This window comes from Theropithecus gelada, chromosome 6 (genome assembly GCF_003255815.1).
Source record: "Theropithecus gelada isolate Dixy chromosome 6, Tgel_1.0, whole genome shotgun sequence".
Lineage (NCBI taxonomy): Eukaryota > Metazoa > Chordata > Mammalia > Primates > Cercopithecidae > Theropithecus > Theropithecus gelada.
The window spans coordinates 93,393,696-93,404,996 of NC_037673.1; the positions used below are offsets into that span (position 1 = coordinate 93,393,696).

An 11,301-nucleotide genomic window follows, 5' to 3' on the forward strand; every position below is an offset into this window, starting at 1 on the left:
CATAAGGACAGTCTGCCTTTATTGAAATTTCAGCTTGTTCGCAATTCTGGAATGGTGATTGGGGAAGCTGCTTTACTATTATTAAAGTGTCTCTGTATTGCTGTTTTAGTCGCTGTGGGTTTAAACAACAGAAGTTTATTTCTTATAGTTCTGGAGGCAGGGAGGCTGATAAGCCCGAGATCAGAGTGTCAGCATAATTGAATTCTGGCAAAGGTCCTTTTCTGGTTACAGGCTACTGACTTCTTGTTGTATCTTTTTATCTGGTAGAAAGAGAGTGCAAACTCTCTCTGTGGTCTCTTTTATAAGAGTATCGATGTACCAGGAGGGCTCCACCCTCATGTCCTAATTACCTCCCAAAGTCCTCACCTCTTAATATATTACATTGGGAGGTAGAATTTATATGTATATACATTTTGGAGGGGTCACAAATATTCAGTTCATTGCCTATGCTGACTTAGAAAGCAGCAAATTATTTAAAACAAAAATGATTATTTCATTTAATGACTTGCTGGATGTTCATTTTTATAAATATTTAATGTTGCTTACATTTATTTTATTTTTCACTCTATAATAGAAAAATGCAGAGAGGAAGTGAGAGAGAGCCTGCCACATGCATGCCTGGTTGGTACCACCAGAAGGGAAGCGTTCCTGTATAGGCACCAATCGGTTAGAGTAAATAGACATAGTGACTCGTGTATTTAAATAATTTTTTAAAAATATCTTCTATGTGCATACCCCTGTGCCATGTGTCTGCAGCTGGGGAATGATATGAAAATGAATTACCTAAACTTATCTTCAATGAACCACGATCCCAGAAGGACAGATAGATTAATAGCCCTTTCTTCTCAGGAATTTCATGACACTGTTCTCTCCTTCTTCTGCGACTGTACCTTCCTGGCTTCTTAGGAAATTTGTCCTTCTTTATTTCAAAATTAAATGTGTAGTTACTCAAGATAAAAATCTATCTCAATGTATAGCTTCTCCGCTGATGATCTTTATTCTTCTGGATTCATTTACTACTTAGATGAGAACATTCACAAATTCATCTCTCTGGACCAGACCTATTTTCCAAACAATAAATCTGTGTATACAACTAGGTTGTGCAAATTAAACACATAGAAAAATAAACACATGATGTTCTCATGCAAACCTAGCCTTTTTCCAGTATTCTGTATCTTTGTGAATGGCATCGCCCCAAACATCTAGCAGTCATATTCAAAGCCTCCTGTTTATTCACTCTCATACCAGAGCTGCTGCCAACTCAGCAAAAATTCAAATGTTTATTGAATCAAACTACTTCACTCTATGTTCATGTCATTCAAACTATTGTTCCAGGTACTCCCTATTTTATTTGGATGGTGTAATCGCCTGCTACCTTTTCTACTCCAGCACATCCTCTATGTCCACCCTTATAAGTACACCTTATAATATTATCTTTTTTTCCTTTGTACCACTTCTCTGTACATGAATTCTAATATTACATCATATGATAACCTGTATTCTTTTATTGTTACTAGAATGTTCACTCAGTGGGGGCAGGTTTTCTGTTGTGTTGATCACTGATTTATCCTGAGTACCTAGAGCACTCACTGGTATATAGTATCTACTCAATACATACTTGTCAAAGTATCTGTCTCCTTCGTTAGAATTTCAGCTTTATAAGGCTGGACTCTTGACAGCCCAGTTCCTCCTTATATTACCAATAACTACAAGAGTGCTTACTACTTAAGAAAATCTCAATTATGTTTGTTGATGACTAAATGAATGTATAAATGAATGTACTCTATTTACTTCCAAAGAGTTTTCTACTTTTCTTTCAGAATGATATTTTGAAAACATGAAGCAGGCCTTATCAAACATATCAAACTGCTACCCATCTGCCCCACTCCCATTACATATACACTTACCAGAAAACTCATTAACATAAACATTGATAGTCTGGCCTCTTCACATTTTCTGGTCATATATCTGTCTCACTGCCTGTCTCATCCACTGCACTCTGTTTTTCGTGACCTGATACCATGTTCCTTCCTGCTATAGGGATCTGGCACATATTTTCACCTTGCCTAATGTGGTCCTTCCTCCTCCTCCTCCTCCTCTTTATCCTAAGCTTTTCAATTACATGTTACCTCCTCACATAAATCTTACCTGGCTTTCCTGGCTAGGAAAATTCTTTCTAAGTTCTTATAACACTTCTCTTTCATTGCACTTATACAATATTACACTTATTTTGTGATTCATTCATTAATGTCTGCCTTCCTCTATACAGTTGTAAGCTGTATTAGGGCAATTTCTTGCCTACTTTTGCTCAACATTGTATGTCCACTAACTAGCATGAAGGCTGGCACATAGTTGGCAATCCAAAATACATGTTAAATGAATGAATTTGAACAGATGAATATGGAATCCCATGAAAAGTGAGACATAATGCACACATAAATAAAGTACATAGAGGAATACTTGGCAGGACTAACTCTGAGTGAGTTTCTATTCAAGGCTTGGTTGCATATTGCAGGATCTCAGAGTCTCAGCAGGAAACATCTCACACTGAAATTCAGGTAATTAGACAGTTTGCTTACTTACATAGGTTTGGGCAGGGATTAATGAAACTAACAAGGGATTAATTAGAAACTAACAAGTGCAGGTGGCCCTGACGCCTAAAAATGGAGGGATAGAGCGATTGCAGATCCCAGAGAAGCTATCTGCATGGAGAGGGCCACTTGACCAGAGCTGGCCTTCAGTAGAGGAACTTGTTCAGCTCATGGTTAATCTGCAGACAAGGGGCTGAGGGAAGGACTACTCTGTGTTTACTCTATGTATTAGTTTCCTGGTATTGCTGTAATAAGTATTCACAAACTTAGTGGCTGACAGCAACAAACATTTATTACTTTACAGTTCTTGATGGTCAAAACTCCCCCATGGGTCTCAGTGGGCTAAAAGTCAGGGTGTTACAGGGCTGGGCTGTGCTCCTTCTGGAGACTCCAGGAGCCAATCTGCTTCCTTTCCTTTTCCAGCTTCTAGAGGACACCTGCATTCTTTGGCTTATGCTCCCTTTCTCTATCTCCAAAGCCAGAAGTGTAGCATCTTCATGTCTCTCCCTGATGTGACTTCTGCTTTCATCCTCACAACACCTTCTTTCTCACTCTCTCTCTGACTCTGACCCTCCTACCTCCCTCTTGTAAGGAAACTTATGACTAGATTGTGCCCACTAGGTAATGCAGAATAATTTCTCCATATCAAAAACCATTAACTTAATCATAGCTACGAAGTCTGCTTTGCCATGTAAGGTAACATTCATATATTCTGAGGATTTGAATATGGATATTTTTGAGGGGACATCATTCAAATTATCATAGTTACCCTCCACTATTCTCCTGCCAGTGCCTACTACTGAGGAAGCCACGGGGTAAAGAAAACCATTTGTGTCATCTATGTCAATCAGCTTCCCAGGATACATGCTTGATAGATTTGGAAGGATTTGGATTTGGAAGGAGAAGTGGACTATATGTAGGGAAGCCCATATGTAGGAATTAATATTATTACTAGGTTGTATATTGGTTCTATCCTACCCATTTTTAATCTGAACAGACTTTTTCATTTATAACTTTGATTATTTTAATACTATGTATATACAAAAGTATACATTTTTAAAATTAAAAGTTTGATTTTAAAAATTAAAAATGTGATATTGTATAGAAATGCCCATATTTGATTTGGTTTATTGCAGTGTTATTTTATCAAATAAAAACTTCTTAGATCCAGAAAAAAATGGGAAAAATGTTTAATTCACTACAGATTTCCTTGATTTTAAATGTTTTAAAATACATAATAATTTAGATGTTTTGAAGAAAATATGGTGAATATAGATTTAATATATTAGACAGAGGTTTTGTTTCCTCCCATGTGAAATAATTTCAATTATGTCTTTGGATTCTAAAGAATTATTTTAAATTGAAATAAATATGTCCCTTCTTAGGTGGAAACTTCTTAGACCAAGTGTAGAGTAATGTCTTCAAATATTTAAGACTGCAAACCCAAGAAATATATAAAATATCAGAATTTAAACCACTAGGAAAACCATTTTAAAAGGATATTTCAGAAAAGAATAAAAGAGAATGAAAGGATTTCCTAATTCAAGATTGAAAAGTGAAAGACTCATCTTGAAACTAAAGCAATGATTAACTAAACAGCCAAAGTGATACTTGTAAACATTTATGTATTGACTAGTAGAATGTTGTATAATTCAGCTTCTTTTTACAATCTGGCTTCTCTGTTATAAGGGACTGTTGGTTTACATGTTAATAGCTGTTATCTTATGAATTGTGGCTCAAGCTCTTGAGAATGTTTGTGAAATTTGTTATTGTGGTTATGAGTCATTCTAGTCACTGCCAATATCTCTTCATTTTCGGGAGATAGAGGAAGATGACTCAGTTAAGCCAAAATAATTGATGTAGCATATTGGTGATGACTTATTATTATGTGCAGCTATTCTTGAATATTGTCTTTCTCGGAGTACTGGCCGCCTTTTCTGGACATATTATCCTAGAATATAGAGGTCTTTCATACAAATACTTGTTAACTTGAAATTGTTTCTAGGAAGTTGACATACATCAGCCATAGATATTAAAACATTTAAAGGTATCTGATTCTATAAGTAGGCTTGCTGGTGCAATCAGAAATCAGTTTATTCTATTAACATTTCTATAAGTCATGCATGATACTCATGATAAATTATGTCTGGGAATTGCTAGGATATATTTTGCTTCCAGAGATCTAGTTAGTCTTTTAATTCTTCTTCCATACATTAAACTTTCTTTTGATGTCTAGAGGCTTGATAAACATCAGTTAATGCTTTCTTTCACACTTTGGATTGGTAGAGTTATTTGCAACTCACTCAAGAAAATGGAAATGTTCCTTTTTCTATATTTTTTCTAAATATGTGCTACTTAATTAATTTTATACTATTATATCTCAGCATGGTAAGGAGGGGACCACATAATAATACTGACCTATTAATTGAAAGTTGCTATATAGAAAGACAAATCCATCTGGTATTATTTCATAGCGAACAATTATTCAATATTATTATAACCATTGCAAGATGAAGGCAGAAATAATTTATTATTCTCCAATAGGGTATCACTTGTTCAAAGAACTGAAGAAATTCAGCATGGTGATCGGCAGGGTTTTAAAAGAAGGGAAGCCTGGCTCTTGAGGAGACCAGAGGCCACATATATGTACCAGAAAAATTATATATATACCAGAGACCACATCAGAATGGGCCTTGTGTGTTATGAAAGATATGTCGGACAAAGCTACTGGGAGGCTGTGTGACTAGTGACAAGTTGTTTTCCTCTCCATACCACAGTGTTTTTATATAAAAGACAGGGATAATAATGCTGGCAGGCTCATGGGATACTTTTGAGAATGGAATGATTTTGCACATACATAAAACATCATAAGTATTGGACAGATGCCAAGTTTACTGTTGAAAAATGTAAAGCAGAAAAATGATACCATATAAAAAATCTCATCCAGAGTCTATGTCTTCTATTATGGTATGTTCGGCATTTCCTGTATCATTATGGCATTTTCCTAGTTTTCTTACACTAATAGGGTAAACAAAGCAAAGAACTGCCTAATCTCCAGGAAGTTCATTAAGAATGGTTTAATTGAAATTAAATTTTCAGGCCACTTAATCAATATCACTCAGACTTTCCACTTTAAGGCCAATTTATCATATTTTTCTATAGTCTTTATTTGGACAGTTACCATAAACATGACTTGATCAGCTCAATATTCTGTATAAATCTAACAGAAACCAGAGGGTCTCTTGCTGTATCCATTTCCTGAAGAGAACAGTTCATGCCAAATTTCTGTGGCAAAGGTCAGTAATTAATAGACCTTTGGTATTAATAATACTGTGGTACAACTTAATAACCTTATAAAATTCTGGATGTTAAACCACAACTTGGAATCACAGCCTTATTTTTCACATGTGCTCTCATGCACATAGATTTTGGTGCATAAACAGATTTCTTAAGCATTTTCACTTCTTTGATTTCAAATGTATCTAATATTTTTAAAATGTATATTTTTGTGTTATTTTCACCAATGCCACCCTTGTTTCTTTTAGTTACACACTCTTTCGAGGTAAAATTAGAATACAGGTAATTGTAAAGTAATTATGTTATTGAATAACAAAGCACAACTGTTAGTGCTTTTTAAAATTATGTGGGAATAAGAATCATGACAGACTTGCTTCAGGCACTGCAGTTTTGCCTTCCATTTCCTTGCCTCCTCTCACATCCTTCCTCCTCCTCTCCCCTTTCCTTCCTCTCTCTTTTTCTGTCAATATAAAATCATCCCTGTAGGCAAAACTCTGGTATTTATTTCCATTAAGATGCTGAATGTTTTCCAAATCATTTTCCAAATCACTTATACATGAATAAGTAAAAAACAATAAAATGTATCAATATGTAAAACATTTCACTTGAATAAGTATTTGGAACTTTCACATAGCATTTTTACTCATAAATTAGGTGTCACACATTGAGATGAATTCATGTTTATGTATATATGCTAATTAGAACAATAAGAGGATTTTTTAGGCTTATAAACATGTTCTTTCCCACTCTACCGGTTTGCTCTTATATTTAAGTGCAAAAAAGAAGAGCACTTTTTGTCTGAGCATAACATTGGAATTTGAATTGAGATTGTGGACAGTATGGTTACCGCAGTGTGGTTGCTAGAGGCACTCTGCTGATTTCATATGTATGGGTTGAATAGACTGCATTTTCGAATGGCACCTACATGAATCTAACTATAGCTTTGAAATAAATGAAAGGAAAAGATCCAGCCCAACTGGAGTTTTCATAATGTTCTTAAACTGTGGACTGCAAGGATTCTGGGCGATTTTATAGTCTCAACCCCATATGAAAGATGGACACAAAGAGCCAGAAAGGTAAGATTGACAGCCATCATTCCTGGAGAATGGAACCTCATCTCAGATGGAAGGAAGGCACATCCCTAGGCTTCTGCCAAGTCCAGCTGGTCTTTACTCATTTTCTTTGATATTCTTTACTTTCAACTTTAAAAATAATATTCACAAAAGTAATATGTGCATTTCTATAAAGACAATGGTTTATTTCTTTCTCACTCTGCCTGTTTTAATGGCCTGTCTTGGTACTTTTCCAGTTTTTAAGGGGAAAGTAATAATACTCAAATACTTCTAGCTGTCCAGCTTATCACTCTGTAACTTCCTCATGTTATGTCCATCACTTTACAATACATACCTAGAGAAGACTTTCATTTGACAGGACTTAAAGTCATACTAATAATATGAGCCACTGTCCTATTTTTGACTTAGAATAATTTGTCCATTTCCATTTCTCTAGTTAACTTCCTTTTGTAGTCAAAGAAATAAAAAGCTTACATTGTTTCCCTTCCAACATTAGGAATATAAACCAACTAACCAATGTATTACTAAGAACCAGAAAAAAAAATAACTATTCTGGAAATGGTAGATGGAACTTGATTCAGGAGGGCAACTTTTATGCCATAGAGATAAGAAGTATAAGAAAATGTTAAAAACAAAAGATAATCTAACCCAAGTGCTGAATATCTGTGAAGCCACATTGATCTGCTTTTTTACACATAAAATAAAACCAATATTACTGATGAAGAGACTGAATCTTCACAGTTTGAGTTCATGAGAATACATTTATCATGACATTCAATTTTTAAAGTCTCAGACAAAATGTTATATAATATAAATGAATACTGTGGTCTCCTGAATTCTGGTTTGTATAGAAATTTCTACAATATCCAGAAGAGAGGAAAAGATGAAGAAGAAGAAACAGAGTTGAGTGAGTGTAGTGCTTACTGTCTAATTCCAACTTCAAGACATATGTATCTGAGCACATGTACCGTGAGAGAGGAGCTGAGACATTGAGACCCAGAACAGCCCTGATCTTGGAGAAAACTGTAAGCTCTTAATGAGGGTCATGCACCAGGATGTATGGAGACCAGCCCTGAGGTTGAGGACTGGAAAGTGAATCCAGGCCCTTCCTGCAGAAGGCCTTCTAGGCCACCTTAAGGGATCTAACCTTTTTCCCCCAAAATATTTATCCCTGCTTCTCTTCATTTATTTTTCAGTTTATAGAAGTATATCCTTAATTGTTTTCAAAAACAATACACAGGAAAGAAAAATTCTGATGAAAATTCTCATCTCCACTTCCTCTGGAAAACAGTATTTTATCTTGTTTATCATAGACCTTGCCTTTCTGATGCTGATCTACTTCAAGTGTCTGGTGGGGTTTGGCTGTTTATTCATGTTTATGAATGAAAAATTAGGTAGATTAATGGGTCTTTTCTGCTGTTATTGATTTCTTCTGTGGTAGTCCGCTCTCTGTATTGGCAGGGCATGTTGACTGTGAGGTTTCAGGTAAACCTTTGGTTCTCTTAGTGTGCAGACCACAACAGGGTCTCATCCCACATGCTCTGTTGTGACCTTTTCAGGCTGGGTTAGTCTGGGTCCCCTGAGAAGGAGATACCAAGATTAGAGGTGCAAAACATTAATTGGGGAAAACACCCATTAGAGGAACAGGAATGATAAGAAGGAACATAAGGTGCAAAGAGTTTTCTGACCATGAAACAAGCCTGACCTCTGTGAAGACAGGGAAGGAAGGAAGGCAGAATAGGTCATCTCAGATGGCAGCATAGTTCCTAGAAATATTATGCCAGGCTCTTGGGAAGCTCTCAGGACAAAGTAGCAAGTTAAAGAATTTCTGCATCTTGTAAGTTGAGCCTGCCTCTGCGTTCTTGCCACTCTCAGTCATTGGCTGAGAGAGCAGGAAGTGTGGTCTTTGAGTGTACTATGGTGGTACAGTCAGAGTGCAACAGCTGGAGATGTCAACCAATCACTCTCCCTGTTGCTGAAGAGCTGAGCAATTCACTTTTATGTTTGCCACACATGCCTCCATCAAATGTGGAGTTTATTTCCGCTCTGCAGAAATCTGCGCTGGCCGTGTTACCTGCTTCGGTCACGAGAATGCAACAAAAATGACTACGCGTAACACAGGAGACTGAGGTTTAGATCATGCAATTTCTTTCCATATCATTTGCTAATAAGGCTTTTTTTTTTTTTTTTTTTTTTTTGGAAATGAGATGCCATTAAAGAAGTCTAAATACCCTGAGATGACCATGAAGAAAATCACTTCAGCCACATAAAGAAAGAAAATCTACATGAAGAAGCATGGTGATGACAAACGCAGACAAAGCCTTTCTGGATCTTTTTGCCCAGCCCAGTTACCAGCTGAGAGATTGATCCCAGACCAAAATACATGGAGCAGAAGCACTGCTCTGCCCCAAATCCCAATCCAAAGAATCATAAACAAAATACAGTGGTTGTAGTTTCAACTCTTTAATTTTAGATGTACTTGTTACTGTATGGAGGGGCCTACCTTGTATCCCTACCACACTCAGATAGTGGCTAAGAGCAGCCCACAAGAAGCCTAGCCTTTGAGTGAATATGGCTAATGAAGTTTCCAGGGAGAATGTTGGAAACTTTAACTGACCTCTTTTAATTGTCCATTATAAAGTGAGAGAAATCAACCAAAAAAGGACCTGTTTCATATTCAAGCAGAATTTACAGGAACTATTTTTAACTTAGGATGTGCCAGGTTAGAAAATAAAACTATGTCTCATTCCCAGCTCCTCCAGCTGGCATAGTCTCCAAATTAGGAAATGGATGCAGAGCCAAAATTAAATCCAAGACGCTGCCTGTAAAATGTGGCTTTGGGGTCAATATTAAGTCAAAGATCTTCCTGGAAGATGCTTTGTGAAGAAATTAAAAAAAAAATAATAATGGTATATTGCTTTGATCTCTGCTTGAATAAAGGGCACCTAAGGATATGAAATGATTTGTCCCATGACACCCTGATTCACAAACTGAAGCAGAGGGGCACATACATGTCTTTTGTCTAAGGAGTGGGGTTATAATTCGATGTATAGGAAAGACACATATCTTTAATAGAAACTGTACCAGTTTGGACTGAAATGGACAAGAGATTTCAAAATGAAGTGAGGCCTATGGGCCCCCAAACTTTCACACATAGGAAACAAGTTGAGAAAATCACTCAGCTGCAAATATGGGCAATGTCTTTTACAACATGGTACAGCAACATGGTATAGCTACACTGCCAGGAGACCCGCTTCTGGAGAGCAGAGCTGGACTTTAATCAGTGTACATTTATTTTCCCCAGAGCAGCAGGGGTTGACGACATACGCTAGGTGGATTTCAAAATTGCTGTGGATGACTGACTACTGTGTAGTTTCCTGTTTTCCTTCTTTTTTTGAATGACAGGGGCTGTTGCGGTTATTCTGTCTCTATTTTCCCCATATACATTGGGTGTGGGTCAAGAAAAATGTCTTTTAATTTTTTATCCATTCATCTCTGAAGATAAGATGCTGTGCCCAAAGAATAACACCTGAAGAAACTTATCTGCACCTGGACCCAATTTAGATAAAGAAATTGTCCTCAAGCCTAGGTCTGATGTAATAGAATGAAATTTGGGGGGAAAGTGACGAGTGTGTTTTTCATGAGAGAGGACATTTTTTGTGGACTGAAGGCAGAAGGTGTGTTTCCAAAATTGGTTCCCAAAATACTTGTTATCCCATAGGCTATTTTGCAGTGTGACTTTACCTTGACCTCATTAATTATGAAGTCTATTTCCCCTCTACTGGAATCTGGGCTTTCCTTGTTATCTGTTTTTCCAACAGAATATAACAGAAGTGACCGTATAAAACTTCCCAGTCTGGGCCTTACAAAATCTATGGTCGGCCGGGCGCGGTGGCTCAAGCCTGTAATCCCAGCACTTTGGGAGGCCGAGGCGGGTGGATCATGAGGTCAGGAGATTGAGACTATCCTGGCTAACATGGTGAAACCCCGTCTCTACTAAAAACACAAAAAACTAGCCGGGCGTGGTGGCGGGCACCTGTAGTCTCAGCTACTTGGGAGGCTGAGGCGGGAGAATGGCATGAACCCGGGAGGCGGAGCTTGCAGTGAGCCAAGATCACGCCACTGCACTCCAGCCTGGGAGCACAGCGAGACTCCGTCTCAAAAAAAAAAAAAAAAAAATTAAAAAAAAAAAAAAAAAAAAGAGTAACCACAGCTGAGACAGGAGGAGCCAAGAGCTTCAACAGGATGGGACTTAAAACCAAGACAGACACCCGGGAGGGTGGGATGGAGTGGGGTGGGGGCAGGCTGGCTTCTCACCTTGGTCACGGGACAGGTGTGGC

General features: G+C 37.3%; 1 long non-coding RNA gene across 1 annotated transcript in view; it reads left to right on the top strand.

Moving 5' to 3' along the window:
- Positions 1 to 6,721: 6,721 nt before the first annotated feature.
- LOC112626934 overlaps positions 6,722 to 11,301 on the top strand; it is an 81,723-nt gene continuing 77,143 nt past the window's right edge. The window contains exon 1 of the long non-coding RNA XR_003119988.1: positions 6,722 to 6,964. This is a non-coding gene — a long non-coding RNA (uncharacterized LOC112626934). The remainder of the gene's footprint in view (positions 6,965 to 11,301) is intronic.